At 37.6% G+C, this 18,480-nt stretch overlaps 1 protein-coding gene across 5 annotated transcripts in view; it reads left to right on the forward strand.

Moving 5' to 3' along the window:
- Positions 1-18,480, forward strand: part of sema3ab (sema domain, immunoglobulin domain (Ig), short basic domain, secreted, (semaphorin) 3Ab) — a 99,736-nt gene that overhangs the window by 24,726 nt on the left and 56,530 nt on the right. For 3 of the 5 annotated variants that reach the window (XM_079620001.1, XM_079620000.1, XM_079620002.1), the window contains 2 exons: positions 5,917-6,129; positions 9,431-9,481. The exons of 1 other annotated variant lie outside the window; for it this stretch is intronic. The gene's annotated coding sequence lies outside the window, so the exon portion shown is untranslated. The remainder of the gene's footprint in view (positions 1-5,916; positions 6,130-9,430; positions 9,482-18,480) is intronic. One more of the 5 variants, XM_079620003.1, reaches the window with a different exon arrangement.

Here is an 18,480-nt window from a genome sequence, read left to right on the forward strand (position 1 = left end):
AATAGGGAATTTTTCAAGTTAGGTGAAGTTTTTTTGTATCATTTAAAATATAATAGAATTGTTTTTTTTTTAAAACATGTTTTTAAGTAGTTTTCTTTTCTTTTTTTGATCATGCCCATAACCTTTGATCTTTATTTATAGTGGGATAAATGACATGAATAAAGCATTGTTTGAAAAAGTTAGGCTAAATTGTTCAAGACTTTCAAGTATAGTAAAATTACCCCCCAAATGAAGAATTATCCTATTTTGATGCACCATAGGCTGTTTTCCTTCCTCGTTCTCAAAAGGTTAAGAGCGGTGAAAAAGCGTCTCATGGGGAGGAAGGTGGAGGCTCTCTGTTCTTCGTCCGCACTCAGATTGGGTTTCAGTGGCCGGGCTCAAGATTTCTCCTCAGGAAACTGGGTCTGATGGACAAAAGTGTAGCCCGTCTCCAGGGATCTGTGTTCCAAAAAGGTTTATATTGTGTTTGCAGCTCCCGCAGGACTGCAGATGTTGGTGGCAGGGCCCAGGCGTGACGGATGAAAACACGCATATGTGCAGGATGTGAGGAGAATGGTCAATGTCAGGGAAACTTTCTGTCTGTGCGCTTGCGGTTCAGGAGACAGGCACCATTGTGCTGGAGCTCATTTTGGGCTCCCTTAAATGACTGAAACGTATCCGACTGAGCAATCCAGATGCTGCAGGAGCAATGTTCTGGAATAGACTTTAACCTGTAGTGTTTATTTAACATGCGTCTGGTGGGAATTAAGACTAAATGAGCAGCATTACAACATTTAATAGCAATGACTTCTTCATGAAGGGTAATGGTCTGTAACATTTAATCATTAAAGGAATTGTTCAGCCAAAAATGACAATTCTGTCATCATTTACTGACCCTCATGTCGTTAGAAACCTGTATGCTGTTATTTTTCAATTGAAAATGCAGTTTTTTTTATTAATAAGTGATAGTTCATAGTGACCAAGGCTGTCAGGCTCCAAGGACAACAAAAAACATAAAGTTATAGTCAATACAACCCATGTCAAATTTTTCAAGCCTTGAAAGAGACATTCAAGTTATTCTTTTCTTTGAATAAGTTTTATTATTTTTTATTATTCTATTTAATTTTATTGAAAGTGGCTCCTAATACGATTTCAAAGCTTTATTTCATTTCACTTTTTATTTTAACTTTAATTGAATGTTTGAAAAAGAATTTTATTTTATAACATTTTTATTTATTATCTTTTATTTTATTTGATTTATTTTCTAAAAATGGCTCCTAATACGATTTCAGATATTTGGCAGATTATTTTTTACATATTTGTTAGTAAATAAGTACTTACATTTCAGCCAAATAAAGGTGTCCTACAGCTTAAGAAGACTTTGAATGAAGCATTTTTATTTTTTATTGTATTCTGTTTATTTGGAGCACGCATGGATTTAATTTTTATATTATGAGAAAAATAAATAAATACAGGTTTGGAATGACATGAGGGTGAATTTGGATGGATTATACCTTTAAAACAAATTAAAACTGTGATTTGCTATCATTGGATATTTATTTTAGCACTTCTATTAATTTTATTTTTTCTCTTTTTGCTGTCTTTTCCCTGCATTTAAACATACACACAGCTATAGGGCTCAAACCTCAGAATGATGTATGTACATCTGTGCGTATCTGTCTTTTCCAGATGAGACATTCAAATGGAATCTCCATTCGCTTTCACCAAAGCCTGACCTGTTCTCACAGAGATCCATGGGCCACTGGTCAGATTGTCATCTCTGTATCTTACTGGATACGAGTTCAGGTGTGTGTGCTGAGGTTGGTCTTGTGAAACGCTCTCCTGCTGGTTTCCCCGCAGAGTGCTAATGACCCGAGAGCTGTTAGAATAACGTTAGTCCTGCTTTACCCCTCTCAAACACACTGACCTAATAGTTTTACCACTCCTGCCGCTGTGTTTAGTGCCACTGTTTTTTTTCTCTAACGGACAGAGTGACCAGTGTTCTCCTGTCTGTGCAAATCATCACCGTAACACCTGCTTGAAAGCCAATCGCCTACACAGCTGTCCGAAATAGTAGTTTTTATTTCTTTTCTCTTGTTACTTGATGATGGCGTGCTGTATAACAAGCAACTGACAACAGCTTTATCAATTTCACATTGAACAATGTTCTTAAGGGTTTCCAATCCCCAACATGTATTTCAATAAAAAGCTCAGATGATTAGAGTGGAAATTTTTTAGCTTGTTGCATCACTTGCGGTGTAGATGGAGTGAAAGGCAGAAAGACAAACAGAGAGAGTGTGTAAAAACAGATCAGCTCACCCCTGCTGTTAACTACTGCCACCTGTGCAATATACCACCACTTTCTCAAGAGAGGAAGAGGAAGAGAGAGTCTTACCCCTCCGGCTTTAAACACCTCACTGATCTAAAAACAATAACAGTTTCTTTTGGTATCCAGGGACTGATTTTCCATCTCCCATGGCTCATTTCACTAATTCTCCACTCAGTTATGAGCGCTATAGTTCCACTGAACTTTTCCCTTGTTCGTTTGAGACTTGTTTTACACAGTGTTATTTGGTAATATATTATTTTATGATTTATTATATTAGGTTTTGCTACTTGTTAGTTATTTTTCCTGATTCTCTTTCTAACTAAATCTTTTAAAAATCTAGTTACAAATTTATAGAAACAGCTGAAGTTGGGAACAACTTAATCTTAAACTATTTTAGTCATCGATAGGAGAGCATTACAATAGTCCAGTCTGGATAGAACAAGTGCTTGATAGGACGGGTCTGATCCTCCTAATGTTGTATAATGCAAATCTGCAGGACTGGGTAGTTCTAGCAATATGGTCTGTAAAGTTCAATTGATCATCAATCACAACTCCAAGGTTCCTGGCTGACCTTGATGGAGTTATGGATGACGACCCTAGCTGAATGGAGAAGTTTTGGTGTAGTGTTGGGTTGTCCGGGACCACAAGGTTTAGTTGAAGGTGGTGGTCCGTCAGGCAGGCTGAGATGCAAGCAGCAACCGTCGGATCACGGGGCTGGAATGAGAGGTAGAGTTATGTGTCATCAGCGTAGCAGTGATAGGAAAAGCCATGTTTCTGAATCACAGATCCTAGTGATGTCATGTAGATGGAGAAGAGAATTGGCCCAAGCACTGAGCCCTGAGGCGCCCCAGTAGCTAGATGTTGGGTCTTAGATACTTCTTCCCTCCACGACACCCTGAAGGGCCTACCTGAGAGGTAAGACTTGAACCATTGTTGTGCAGTTCCCGAGATGCCCTTCATCTTTAAAATTGACAGGAGGATGGTTAACTGTGTCAAAGGCAGATCCAGCAGAATGAGATCTGAGGATTTGGAAGATGCTCTTGCCAGTCTCAGAGCTTCAATTACAGAGAGCAGGGCAGTCTCAGTTGAGTGTCAGCTTTTGAAACCAGACTGGTTGTTGTCCAGGAGGAGGTTCTGTGTAAGAAAGGAAGAGATCTGGTTGAAAACAACTCGTTCAAGTGTTTTTTCAACGAATGGTAGAAGGGATACCGGTCTGTAATTTTCCAGATGTGCTGGATGCAGAGTGAGTATCTTAAGCAGTGGGGTTACCTGAGCCTGCTTAAATGCTGTGGGAAAAGTACCAGTGTGAAGAGAGGTGTTTATGATGTGCGTGAGTGCGGGTACAACTGAGGAAGAAATGGCTTGAAGTAGATTAGTGGGAATAGGATCAAGCGGACAGGTAGAAGGGCGATTGAAAAGGACGAGTTTGGAGACTTCTGCCTCTGGAAGCAGAGAGAAGGAGGGTAGAATGTTTGTGTTAGCTGGTAAGATGTGTGTGTGTCAGTTTGTGGCCTGGAGGAAAGGGAGCAGAAGTTGTCCAAGCAGGATGTTAAAGTGGAGAAAAGAGTATCAGTTGCACTGTTAGTATCTAGTGTTGAGAGCTGATCAGGTGGAGTAAGTGTGGATGAGACCAAAGAGGATAGGCGAGAGGGTGAGAGTGAGCGTAGATTTTGCTGAAATGTGACCTGTGGAGGAGTGTGTGTTGTGTTCTGAGGCAGGTTGAGGTTAAGAGTGATGAGGAAGTGATCTGAGGTGTGCAGTGGAGTGACCAGTGTATGGTCAGTTGAGCAGTAGCGCGTGTAAATAAGGTCTAATTGGTTACCTGATTTGTGAGTAGCCGAAGTTGATACTCGTTTGAGGTCGAATGAGGCAAGCAGAGTGTGGAAATCAGCAGCCTGGGGTTTTTCTAGGTGGATGTTGAAGTATCCAAGAACTTCGAGAGAAGTACCATCCTCAGGGAAGGATGAGAGTAGCACATCCAACTCCTTCAAGAAACTGCCAAGTGGACCTAGTGGACGATACAACTACAAAATTGATTTTAATAGGCCTAGTAATGGTAATTGAATGTGATTAAAATGAGCTGTTATCACACAGAGGTGGTAAAGGATAAAATTTCCAATCGTTTGAGATGAGAAGACCAGTACCTCCACCCCTTCCGGTCAGGCGAGGGGTGTGTGAGAAAGTGAAGTTAGTGGAGAGGGCAGCAGGTGTGGCAGTGTCCTCTGGTCTAATCCAGGTCTCAGTCAGGGCCAATAGGCTGAGACCTGAATGACTAGAAATAGATGTAATGAATTTCATCAGCTTTGTTTACAGCAGACTGGCAATTCCAGAGACCGATGGGAAAAGAGAATAAAGTACTAGAAGACACAGGAAAGGTACGCAGGTTGCTAGGATTGTGCTGATTTGAAAACCGATAGTGAAAGAGAGGTCCCAAATAGAAAGATGAGAAGAAAAGTTCTGTAGAAGTAAACAACAAGAAAATAATTCTCAAGTGCCTTGTCGGTGTCCTTGCTTGGTGGAGTAGCGCAGGTAAAGTCGCTGGTCTTTACACTCTTCGGTCTTCACACGAGGGCTGCGGCGGTATACTACTTGCTTTATACTCGCCTGAAATGTCGTTTTTGAACACAGCTGAAACGCCTTACTAGCAAAACTGTTTATTTTGTGACTAAATGCAAACAAACAAGACTTCACCAACGAGATTTCAGCTCGTGAGCTAAACAAACACTGTTTCCTAGTAACTACAACTGCACTTTAAATCAAATAAGAAAAAGATACAAAACACTTAGTCACCTCCTGTTGCTTGACTGCTTCTTTCTAATTAGTGCTTCTTTCTGCTTCTTTCTAATTTAATAGCACTTGAATGAATGATAGCGTGATCATGTACAGGTGCTGTTAATTATTTTTAAAATATTAAACTGAAAATGTTTATTTCACGTTAATTTTGACAGCCCAAATCAAATCGTCTTTATGATCATGAAAAATTCTGTCACGTGTGTAAACTTTAGATTGGTATTGTACATGCCTGTGGCTCCTTTAAATGCATCTTTTGTATGTGGGTACATGCTCATGGATGTATCAATGATCATAAAGTTTGAAGGAAGGCAAGGCTGTAATTATGAGAGACTAAACATGTATTTATGTATTCTCAGAACTCTACTTTTTTTTTTCTCTGGAATGATCTGATTCCATATTGTGAGATATGGCGCACATTGTACATTTGTGAGATCAGAAACAGGGAGTTGTTCTGTTGAGAGACACATTCTTCTGTTCTGATGTTCTAATACGACTAATTTACGTCAAATGTCAAATGTACATGCAGGGTTGATGGTTGTTCATGAACTAATCGCATCAGACTCTCACACCCCTGCCTTCCTTTCCCGCAAAAGCTTTTATTTTACTGCTGTCACAGCATCATATTTCCTCCTCCCTCTCATTTCCTTTTACTCATCACATGACCTGACTTCCTCTTCCAGTCTGTCCTCAAACTTTTTTTTTTACAATAATTAGTAATTTCCCTTGGTTTTTTAGTAGACCCTGTAAAATAACAAATACTGTGCAAAAATCAAATAAATATTGAATGCATTCAGATGTCCACCCTGTGCCGACAGGAGGACCAGGAAAAGACTGCACAGGCCATCATGCTGTTCCGCAGATAAAAGGTCATCGACTGAAGCCTGATGGTCCGGTACAGGAAGCCCTCAGCAGGATACTACAGTAACCCTGGATGATTCATGCTACTGTTGTCAAGGCAACATTTAGCCTTTTCCTGTGTTAGGATATCCTGTGACCGAGGTGGAGGGATGGGAGAGAACATATGACAGGTATTCTCTGCTGGATCAGGATTTTTTTCTGTAGAAGGTACCTACTTAAAATTTCCTATTCCCAGAATTTTTTTAATTTTTTTATCTAAAGGAGTAGTACACACAAAAATTAAAATTCTGTCCTTATTTACTTTCATGTTATTCTAATTGGGCACATCCTTTCTACTTCTAACTGTACAATACTTTTTTGGTTATTTTTATCCATTTTGGAGCTTGACAGTCGCTATGAACTTCAAATTTTCTCTTTTTGTGCTCCACAGAAAATATTACACAGCTTTTGAGGGTTATTAAATAATGACAAATGTTTATATTTTGGGAGTACAAGTATTGACATGAAAGTATCTCAGGAATACCTGTTTGAATTCATATGGTGAATAATGGGTCTTTTCAATCACATGTGGTCATAGAACAGTAAAGCTTTGTCCATCAGATACTATATATCCACTAGTACTCCCGATCTCCGGACGTGCATTCAATAAACACACATCCCTATGACGGTTCCTTGTTAGGCCTATATGTACTATGTTATTGGACAGTACAGCCCTGAAGCAGCTCTTATTTCCCATCATTGATTGCCTGACTTCCTGCAATAATAAACAGAGCAATCGCTCCGGATGGAATATAGAAGGATATCAGGGTTTTTTTGTTTTCCTTTTCACATGCTGTTTTTGTGTAATCACTCGCATATGGATAAAATATCTAGTGTTCTTATTCCTTAAAAAATGTAAAGGACAACAAAGCCTTTAAATTATTAAAGTGTGAGTTCACCTAAAAATATGTCATCAATTACTCACCCTGTAATTGTCATTCCAACCCTTAGTGTTACTTTCCATATTCTGTGGAGCACAAAAATAAATTTTGCCCTTTTTTTTGCCCTTTTCTTAAGCATCCATCCAAACATCCATCCATACATCCATCCATACATCCATCCATCCATCCGAGTAAATGATGACAGAATTTTTTCTATTTTTTGGGAATCTTTCCCTATTAAGTTATCAGTCGAGTCGTGATAATTGGCATTTTCACCAAGGGCTGCTGGCTCAGTGAATCATAGGAAAAATGCCATTGCATGCAAAACTTGAGTAAAGTTGAAACTAAATTTAAATTCCCAGGCCTGTTGCATGTCTCATGAAGGTTAAATGTTAAGGTGGAGAAGGACACATATATTTTAGACTTCAGATATGATCTATTAAAAAAAGGGAAATGCATTTCCTCACAGGCTGACAGCTCTTTAAAGAAATCCAAATCGAATGACCCCGGGTTATGCTGCTTGTGCATAGAAATGCCCTTCAATCTAGAATCAGGACTTTTAGTTGAGGAAAGCTTTTTTTTGTGCCTGTTTACAAGTCAAGGTTACATGGTCTGCCACAGGAATGATGGATGTTTTTGGGTAGAAAAAATTGCATATTCATGTTCATTTAGTGTTGCCGCACTAATTCATATTAATATTGCGAGGGTGGTGAAAAGTTCCAAAGATTTTCAACCAGAAAAATAATTTCCTGCCCATTTTTTTCCTCGTTCATGAGAGCCGCAGGAGAGGTCATGTCCTTGTGTGTGCAGTTTTAAATCGATACAGGAAATGACCCTGAGAGAATTCGGTGTGTAGACCAAATGTGTGTTTGATTAAACTATACATAAAACTCTTTCAGTCTTACGTTTATAAATGGCATCAAGCCAGATGTCCTTTTCCTATTTCCAGGAGTAATCTGTTTAATAAAGCTTTAATGATATTTTGTGGACTAGCTCTGCAATTTTTGCAATAGACTATTCCACCACTCCATTAAAATGGTGGGATGGATGATGATGTGTTTGTTTACTGTGGCTAAATATGGTAACTTCAGTATATTTTTCTCAGTAAACATTTTCTGAAGGAAATCGTTTCTCCCAGCGGCTGTAATGAAAAATGAACAGACCGTTATATTATTTTTTGTTGCAAATTACATTTTTATAAAGTTCAAATGAGCTTGCATTGATTAAAAGGATCAGGTTCGAGGCTTGGATATTAATCAGCAGCTCAAACTTTCCCCACAAGCCTCTAAGGTGCCAGTAGCCATGAATAGCTTGAAGTCAAATTTCCAATCATTTTTAAATACAAAAAAAAAAGCCTAATGTAATTGTGAAGCCCATGTTTGTGTTTTGATATACTGAACATTTCCCGAGGTTGTTCATAATGCATATGATATTTTATTCTTCTCTGAAACACAAAATGAGATGATTAACAGAATGTTACTCTACTTTTGAGAGATTTTGACTGTAAACTTCTAATAGTAGTCCATACTTGTGCTGCATTGCAATGGACTACAAGTCTTCTGAAGCCAAAAATGTAAGTTGTTTTTACATCAAATCTTATTTTTTGGTGAACTAAAATGATCTCTTAAGTGCTAAGAGTTGAATATATCAAAATTATGTTGACTGTCGATATCAGTTGCATTGGTTATACTGGAGCTCTGTGCATTTGTTATGGCTGACTGACAAGAAGTGGGCGGTGTATTTACTTTTGTTCTTCGTCCAATGGCAATTTTTAAACAATATAAATTATATTAAGAATGCATAAAGGTCATGTCATTTAAATATGCTCTCTCTTGTCCTGACCGTGCACAAGCAATAAAACACTTTTGTGTTCTAAGCGATAGGAATGCTTAACTTGGATGCGCCTCCGCTCAGCTCTTGGAACTGAGCGATTTTCTGCGTAACATTCCAGATGATGGACCCTGCGATCTTTGGAATATATTTATTGCGATTCTTTAAGGAAACGATGAAAATGGATATAACACACTCAAGTCAACTGGACCCACTCTGTCTGACTTTCATGCTAATTACTGCACATTTCCTTCCGCCCCCCCTTCAGCAAGCAGACTGGCCTTCCAGACGAGCTCTCACCTGCAGAGTCTGGCTAACATCCCCGGAATTGCACTCTCCCATATGAAGCTTCGTTATTGCAAATGTGATGTATCATATTGTTCTGTTGGAACGAATGCGCGCATTTCTGCAGAGCTCAATTCGCACCTCCCCTTTACTCCTGCACAAACACACTGAGGGGTTGATATTAATCCCAAGTTCAAGAGAGCCTTGACGTCAGCGTGTACTCAGGTGGGGTTACACCATCATCAGCCCTTGAGACCTGCAGCCTTGCGCCCAATTTAGAGCTGTAACTAGGAGGGTCCCTTCATCTATTTTGTGTGTGTGTGTGTGTGTGTGTGTGTGTTGTGTGTGAGAGAGATTGGGTGTGGCATACACAACTACCATCAGACACAATTTCATGGGCTTTACTCTCATCCAGGTTCATGTCTCGTTCTCACAGGATATTGGATGGTGCATCTCGGGTCTCAAGACTCCTCTGCCAACATCCACTGTGAGTTAAAACCCTCTGATTCCGACAATTTATAATGATTCTACTGTTTTTGGGGTTTGTTAAATTACGTAGCTTTAGTTTTATTTGTCTTTGTCTGAGATTTATTGCCCTGGTAACAAGACTGTGGCGGCTGCAAGTGTTGATCGCACCGAGAACATCCGAGATTTGGTGAATCCAATGTTATGAAGGTTGATATGACAGGGTTATCCAGACACAAGCCCTGCAGGCTGACCGAGAAGTTATTGCCCTTGTGCAATATCATAGCTCAGGTGGAGAAGCAATACATTAGTAAATAGACAGTGGTATCTACTATATTTTAAGAGAACTTATGATTTAGTATCAAATGAAAAAGGCTAAATTCTGGATTTTACTGAAAAACTCATATAATTGCTAAATCTGTGAACATAGCATATAAAAGCATTTTTTTTCTTATTCTGTTACATAGTTAAATCAGATAGTGTAAAAAATGTCTACACCATAGAACTATTTATCATAGAATACTACACCATTGCTGTCATTTTTTAAACACCATTTATGTGAATTTATAAAATACTGTTTATTATTAATTCAAATCTGTTTATGATACATTAACAAAGGTTTTATTTATTTATACAACATAAGATGTTAAAAATGATTTTAACACGTTTTGTCTAGGTTAATGTTAATTTATAAAAGTACTATTGTTCATTGTTAATTCATATTAGTTCATGATACATTCAAGTTTTATTTATTTATACAACTTAAGATTAAAAATTAGTGTTATTATGTTGGTTTCTAATGTGGAAATTAACGTTAGATTAATACCTCAGAATTAATTGTCATTGTTAGTTTGTGATTCCTAATGCATTAACTAATGTTAAGGAATGGAACCATATTGTAAAGTGATATTTTTACATGTTTTATGTTTAATCATTTTGACTGATGCGTTTTTAGTTTTTTAAATAATATATTTTATTATAATTTGATGCACTTTAACTCTTTAAGTGTGCGAGAAATGAAGAAAGTGAAAATAAATTAACTGCTCTCCATGCATATGTATGAGACCATCTTTCTTAGATGCTTTTTATTGTTCAAGATAATTGTGCTATTTATATCACGGCATGTGACTGGAATAGAGCGGGACTTTGTTCAGCCATCACGCATATTGAATGGTAATGTAAATGCCATGCTGATTATCTCATTGAGTGATGGTTTTGCTGACAGACAGTAGGATGGTTTTATGTGATCATCTTATTCCAGAGGGACTAGTTAAGGGTGAACGTGCTCGCTTGTGCCTGCTGGCTAAATTCTGGGCCATTAGGCAGAAATACATATCTACCAGCTGTTCAGATGTTTGAATGTGCGTGTCATTGCAAGGTTTTAATGTCCACCATTCCCTTTGTGCATTTCTTTTTAATTAAGAGCGAAAGACGGTTGTTAGTGAAGCTGTGGAGATATGTCTGACCTTGCTTTCTGAGGGCTTAATGTTGACAAATGTCCCATTCGCCTCTTTCAACACAGTCTGTCTATAAAGCGCTGCTCTGGCAGATAGCTATCAGGGGATTTGACTGTACCCGTTTTCAAAGACTTCACAAAGACTTTATATCTTCACTGTTCTTACAGAAGCGAGGTTAGTAGGCTACACAATGATTACTTTGCAGAATAGCACAAATACATTGAATTTTATTGTACAATTTTTTTTATGTGTAAAATTAAACTCGATTTTGACATTTTCAGATAACAATTCCTTTGATTATTTCCATACAAATCAGATGTGCTAACATGTTTGCTATGCATTGCTAGAATGTTGTGTTGTAGTTGCCAGGGTGTTGCTAAGGTGTTCTGAGGGGTTTCTGTGGACTTTCTAGAACAATGTGATGTTGGGGGTTGCTAAAATACTGTGTAGTTCCTAAGTTACTAGAATTTTGTTGGTGGTTGCTGGGGGGTTGCTGGCTGGCTGCTAAACTCTTCTGAGTGGTTTAACGGGAGTTGTTAGACTGTTTTGGGTGGTTGCTAAGATCTGCATAGTTTCTAGGAAGATGCTAGAACATTATGGGTGGTGGCATAAGTTTCTGAGTGGTTTACGAGGAGTTGTTAGAGGGTTGCTAAGTAGTTACTATGTGTTCTGGGTGTTTTTTAAGGAGTTGTTTGAGAATGTTGTGGGTGGTTGCAGAGGTTGATAAAGTTTATCATAGTTTCTAGGGAGATGCTAGATATTAGAGCCTTTTGGTTGGTTGGTAAGGTTCTGAGTGGTTTCTATGGAGTTACTAGAACATTTTGGGTGGTTGTTAGGCAGTTACCAAGCTTCTGAGCTATAGGAAGTTACTAGGAAGTTGTGAGTGGTTTCTAGAGTTTTGCTAGACTGCTACTTAAGTGATCTGACTAATTTTTAAGGGATTTTTCAAACATTGGGGGTGGTGTTTTCTAGTGAGTTCCTGTAGGGGTTGCTAGGGTGTTGATAGGATGCTCTGAGTGATTTCTAAGGAGTTATTGAAAAGGTTGTGTTTGATGGTCTGTTGCTGATTATGCATTTTCTAGGGCGCAACTAAAGCATCATGGGTGGTTGCTACTAGGGGGTTGCTAAGTTTCTGAGTGGTTTCTTGGGAGAATTTAGAATTGTGTGTGGTTGCTATGGTGTTGCTAATGTTCTTAGTTGTTTCTAGGGAGTTGATGGAAGTACATTGGGGGGGGGGGGGGGGTTGTTAGAATTGGCAAGCATCACTAACTAAATATAACTCAGATGAAACCTTTGCATAAAGAACATTATCAGACATCTGCTAATTTATTGTTTAGCATCAAAGTACAAATATTAACAACAGTGTACACAATAAATGTTAGACGGACGTCCAATTGACCGCAGAATTCAGACTCTGTGCTTGTGTTTTCCATGCGTAGATTTATAATGCAACATTACACCTTTCATTAGCTGGAGCTGGCCACTAACATGTGGCCATGAGTGTCTCGCATTGGATACAGCTCCAAATGACTTCTTGTAAAACTCAATCGCTTTCGAGGAAGGAAGCAATCAAACCATAGTTTTAAAAACATGTTACATACAATCTTGTGCTGGGTTTCTGGTCTGGCTACTACCATATGGCAATATGAATTCACAAAATGTCAGATTAGCTTATTGGTAGTTTGTCTCTGTGAACGGTGCAACAGTCTAGCTGGTGTTACGTCACATAAGTATGGACTCTGAGACCTGAGGGTGACAATTGGGATGGGTCCTGAGAATAAGCCAGATTGTAACTGGCAATTTTCAAATGCTTTTGCCATTTTGTGTACAATATAGTGTACAGTCTGAGGCCACTGTGACACAGTAGAAGTTGATCATTCAGATTTAACTCTAACTTATTTTTCACTCTTTCTTCCCTTTATATCCCAATTTCTTATCATAGAGAGAGAGAGAGAGAGAGAGAGAGAGAGAGAGAAAGAGAGAGAAAGAGAGAGAGAGAGAGAGATGCCCATGTTGCATATTGTGTCTCTTCAAGTTGCTTCAGAATGAATGGGGTGCCATAAAACTCCATGAAAACCTTATATATTAAGATTGAATATTATAATACAATATTAACAGTCCATAGGTATGACAGTGTAAAAAAAAGCTCAAAAACCATGAAGCATTTTTCTTCTTCTTCTAGACATTATCTTACATTTGATCCCATGAAAGACATATTCATAGCAGTGAATTACAGCGGAATTCAGGGAGCCATTTAAAATATGGCCTTTGCGAGGTTTATTAGTATTATTCATGGATGTTGTACGCATGGAGTCACTTAAGCTATTCCATGTAATTGCTTCCACTTTTCTTAAATGGCATATGGGTAGTTGCACACATGGGTAATTGATTCGTGACAGGAAAAGACCTGGATTGTTGTAGAAAGTAGGCTGCCTGTCTCTCTTTGCTGAAACTTCAGTTGTGTTACTGAACAGTGAGCTAATGACCACTGTGGTTTCTGTCAGGATAGAGGATTGCTTTGAAATGGTTGCTGACAGCTGACCATTGGTTGAAATGCAGTTACTAATGAGACTTTGCTTAAGCTATATTATTGTCTCAGGTGTAATGGTTTCATTCTTCTAGTCTTCTTTTCATATCTAATATTGCATCTTACCATTTCCATGGTTATGCTAATTAGTATTTAGTCTCTTGCTATATATTATACTGTTTTACAATTAAACCAGAACCGTATGTTCATAACAGTATCAGAAAGATTCTTTAATTTACTGTTGATAAATTGAGTAAATTTTAAGTTAAGAATCGTAATATTTTCCTTATAAAACAGCATTTTCATTCTTCTTTCAGTGTGAACATTTCTATTTCTCTATATTTCTGTGACAGTTTCGTGAGAGTTTTTCCCCCCAACCTCAATAAAAGTATTTCCTCTGCACACGTGTGCCATTAAAAGCACAAGCTTTGCCATTGTAGAGCTTTTAGGTCTAGCTGTATCTATAAGGTCATCTTGAGAGAATGCTCAGGTTTCCATTCTTCCACATTTCCAGTCTGCCTGAACAAATGACTTCCTTTAAAACACTGCCTACCTGCTCGCCCCACGGCTCCTAAACAATCTACCAAACACAGCCGTACTGCTGGAATGCTTCTGGTGGCCACATATATCCTACATGTGGAATCCTAATGATTTGAACCATGAAGCACATCAAACACAATGATTTTTGTTATGGGATTAGCTACTTTTTAGCATTTTAATAAGGGTAACACTTAAAATACCAGTCCTAAAAGCTTTTAAATTATGATTAGATGACCTGGAAAGATTTAAGTAATGGATATAAAGGTTAAGCTAAAATGAAAGAAAGTTTCTCACAGCAGTCTTCTTTAGGCTCAATTGGACATTGCATTTTTGTGTGTGCATTTTGACAGTATTTTTACTGAAGTGCTATGTGTAATTGCTATGTGGCATGCTTACTTTGGCATAACATAACTAGCAACATGGCAGTGACTTTTGCATGCAGGCATTATATAATGTATTTCCTAGATGTTATCTACAGAAAATGTAAAAAAATTACTTGCATTTTAGATCGTGAATTAATCTATATTAAAATAGTTTTAAATGTAATGAAGTTTGTGATGCATATATTTTAATAAATTCTTGATATTCACAATATATCGGTAATATTGTTATAAGCAGATGTTAATAACACTATTAAATGTAATAATTAGCCCATTTATATATATATATATATATATATATATATATATATATATATATATATATATATATATATATATTCATACTGTATATTATATGCCGAAATTGTCGTGTAGTGTTAAAAAGGATTTTTTTGTTAACAACTGTTTATTGAGTTTCCTTTTTTAAAGTCAAGAAACACAAAAATACAAAGCAAAAAGTAACTACAAATCTATAACCCAATCCCAACCCATCCCACCCCTGGTAGACTTCAGGAAAAAAATAATAATAATACAAACATAGAATGTAATAAAAAAATAAAAAAAATACAAATAAATAAAATTACATATAGATGTTAAAAAATTTGACTCAATGTCAAAAGCAGCATTCCATAAATTCACAGTCTTGACATTGGATCCATGCATACGAGAAGTTGAGAGTTCCATCGATATAAAGCGTTAAAAATGATTAATTTTTTTGTTCATTCATTTATTTAATCAAAATAGTAGGCTATATAAAAATTATTGTTAATTTATCTTATCATTTTAATATATTTCTATCCCTATACTGAATCCATATAGGAACTGCTAATGTATATATTTACAGTTAAATGTATTTGGAGCAAATGTTATAAACTTGGTGCTATTTTCCTCAATTTTTTGAAATTGTTAATGTTCTCCATATACTCTAGTAAAAAGTTTGTGATCAATAGATTTATTTTTTTTTTTTAGCAAGGATGCATTGAATTGATCAAAAGTGACAGTAAAGACAGTTGCAAAATATTTATATTTCAAATAAATGCTTTTATTAAAACATAAAAAAATCTTACAGAGCCAAAACTTTTAAAAAGGTTGTAAATTGTTGTAAAATATAGCATGCATAAACACATAGAACACCCTCAAACTCATTCTGTTAGTCTTGTGTCTCTATCTCTCTATCTCTTCCTCCTCTCATTTCTCATTCATTCTCCCGCTCTGTGTCTGAATGATATAGCACATGCATTGCACGGTTCTCTTGCTGCTATATCACCCTGCAGGTAGCCCCTGTTCCAGGCCTGCTTTGTTTGCAAACTGTGTGTGAGTATCAGATTCCTCTTTGACAGGATGCAGTGAGCGTGGAGAGGCCGGCTGGTTCCGGCGATGTGCGGCTCACCTCCGTGGGTCCTCACGTCTGGACAGAGGAGGGTCAGCCGAGGGTGAATGCTTTCCAAAGCCTGTGTCAAAGCTGCGTTCTGGCTCTGTGTGTCTGCCATCACCCAGAATGACCTCCGATCTCCTCCTTTTGGTCTCTCCACCTGATCCGGAGATGTTAGTTGAGCTACCACAAATCTTGTCAGCATTTCTTCCACCAGCTATGGCGGAATCGATCGCTTTTGCATCTGCTCAGCTCTTTCAGAACAAACTGAGGGAGGGACATGTCAGGTTTTAGCCCTAAAAAATATTTGTTCACTTAAATCACTCGTGAAACTGTATGTGAATGAATGATTGCATTTCATAACAGAATATCAACCCAGTGACTAGAATTTCAAGCAAATTTTTTCACAATAATATGTAGTTTTTAGGTTTGCAAAAAGAAAACTATTTTTTTTTTTTAAATATATATTTGGGCACTTTCTGATTCTCAGTTGCCTATTCTTAAAAATAAAATTATCAAAAGTTTTTTTTCTACTGTGATGCCATAGAAGAACCAGTTTTGGTTCCCCTCTCAGTGAACAGCTCTTAAAATAACCATTTTTTCCCTTATTGTGAATAACATATTAATTATCTAAAGATAATACGTTTTTCCCCACTATTAGGAACCTTTTTGCGCAATGGAAATTTTATATGGATGTTAAAGTTTCTTCGTGTAACCATAGATGCCAATAAAGAACCTGAATAAAGAGTGAATATGATGAATTACAACTTTGTGAATTTGAGGGGAACTTAATTCATCCACCCACTGTTAAACTATCAAACTACTTGGCTAAAGTGTTAACTTAAATTAAAACTGATTTTAGTTCTTATAAAAGGTCTATACCCCAAGATTTGAATTGTTTAAAAAATTTTTGGGTCCACCATATGCAGCACCTTTTGAAATTCGAAACACGATTCACTTAATTGTAAATTCAGATAAGATGTGGGGTTATCGGCACAGTACAATCCTCTTAATAGAGTTGTCATTTTGTGGGAAGTGGTTACAGACTTGTTCAAAATTTAAAGTTAGCTCAGGGTTTTTCAAAAACAAAAGGGACGATATCTTAATTAAGCAAACCATGAGTTCATTATGAACACTTCATTACCTAAATGCAGAGTATGTTGGGCAGAGAAATTAAGATAACAAGAATGAATAGCTAATTAAGATAACGCTAATGAATGTAAAATTGAATTTAGATAAGAACAATTGAATCATCAAACACCCTTGTTAGAGTGCTACTGTCATCAGGAACTATTGTATCTTCTCTGTTTGGGTTTGCCTCAGCTTCTCTCTCTCTCTCTCTCTCTCTCTCTCTCTCTCTCTCTCTCTCTCTCTCTCTCTCTCTCTCTCTCTCTCTCTCTCTCTTCTCTCCTCTCTCTCTCTCTCTCTCTCTCTCTCTCTCTCTCTCTCTCCCTCTGTACTTATTTCATACTGAAGAAATTATTTTATTCCATACTATTTCTAGTCTTCCAACTGGGTGGTTTTCAGGCATTGCTATGTGGTAGTCGCAAGTCTCTATGATGTTTTGGTCTCCATTGATCTAATTCTATGCAATTTTTTCTCTCCTTCCATAATTTTCCAGGTGAAAATAGTCTTTAAGTGTGTGGAAAAGTAACATCATACCTCAACAGAGCTTGGGGTTAGTGCTTTTTTAAAAGTTACCGAAATAATAATTATAGTTTTTTGTATTGCACCTGATAGACAAGTATGTACAGGGTCATCTCTGGTGTCTTCTGTAAGTTGGATTATAGGTCTCATCGCGTGAGCAGCGTTCCAGCTTCAGCTTGAGACCTTGGGACAATAGAACAAGCGCCATGACCCACTTAATGTGAGCTAAAGACACTGTTCTTGGCAAAGTTCATGAGACTGGAGCAAGATGGAGAGCACAGTCGGGGACAGCAGATACACAATCTTTCTGATGCATTATGCAACGGTATGGCAGACTTTATACTGCCAGTGACCATTTCTAAAGCTTTCATGCTTGTTTGTTTAATTGCTCTGAAAAATAGAAAAAATTGGCAATGAGGTCAAAAGTGGTACTTTAAAAGATTAGAGCATGCGATCGCAATGTCATGCAAATGAATCTACTTCAAACAAAAATGCTATTTTTGGTAACTGACTCTATCGTTATGCAACCTAATGAACCGCTTTCATGGTCTAACACTTCTCTCGTTCTGTCTTTGTACTTATTTATTGCCCATAACTCCTCACTCTAGATAGATACATCAAACGATCATGAGAACAATTTGCCCCTCTATCTGCCTCGTCTCATTATTGAGTTGGGTGCATTCAGAGTTTCAAGGGGTCAAGGGTGCTTTTGTTTTTGGGGGTGCTGGGCTTTGTATGGCTTACCCCCTCTGTGAGACACTTATAGAGCTCCTTCACTGCACAAACCCTCACACATTTTGGCTTAGAGCAGTGGTTCTCAGCGATTTTGCTTCAGGGCCCAGATTTTATTTTGGACATCAAGTGGCAACACAACATGGTGCCAAAATAGTTTGTCGCACTAAAGTAAATGTAAATGTTTTCAGCACCGTGTCTATGCAGTGTCAAGTTCCCCTCAGTTCTCCCCTAATTAGCATTTGACCATATTACCAAGTGACATGGATTTGTGCCCAAATGCCATCCATCCAACACTCACTCACTCACTCACTCACTCACTCACTCACTCACTCACTCACTCACTCACTCACTCACTCACTCACT

The sequence above is a fragment of the Phoxinus phoxinus genome (assembly GCF_949152265.1).
Source record: "Phoxinus phoxinus genome assembly, chromosome: 8".
Classification (NCBI taxonomy): Eukaryota; Metazoa; Chordata; class Actinopteri; order Cypriniformes; family Leuciscidae; genus Phoxinus; species Phoxinus phoxinus.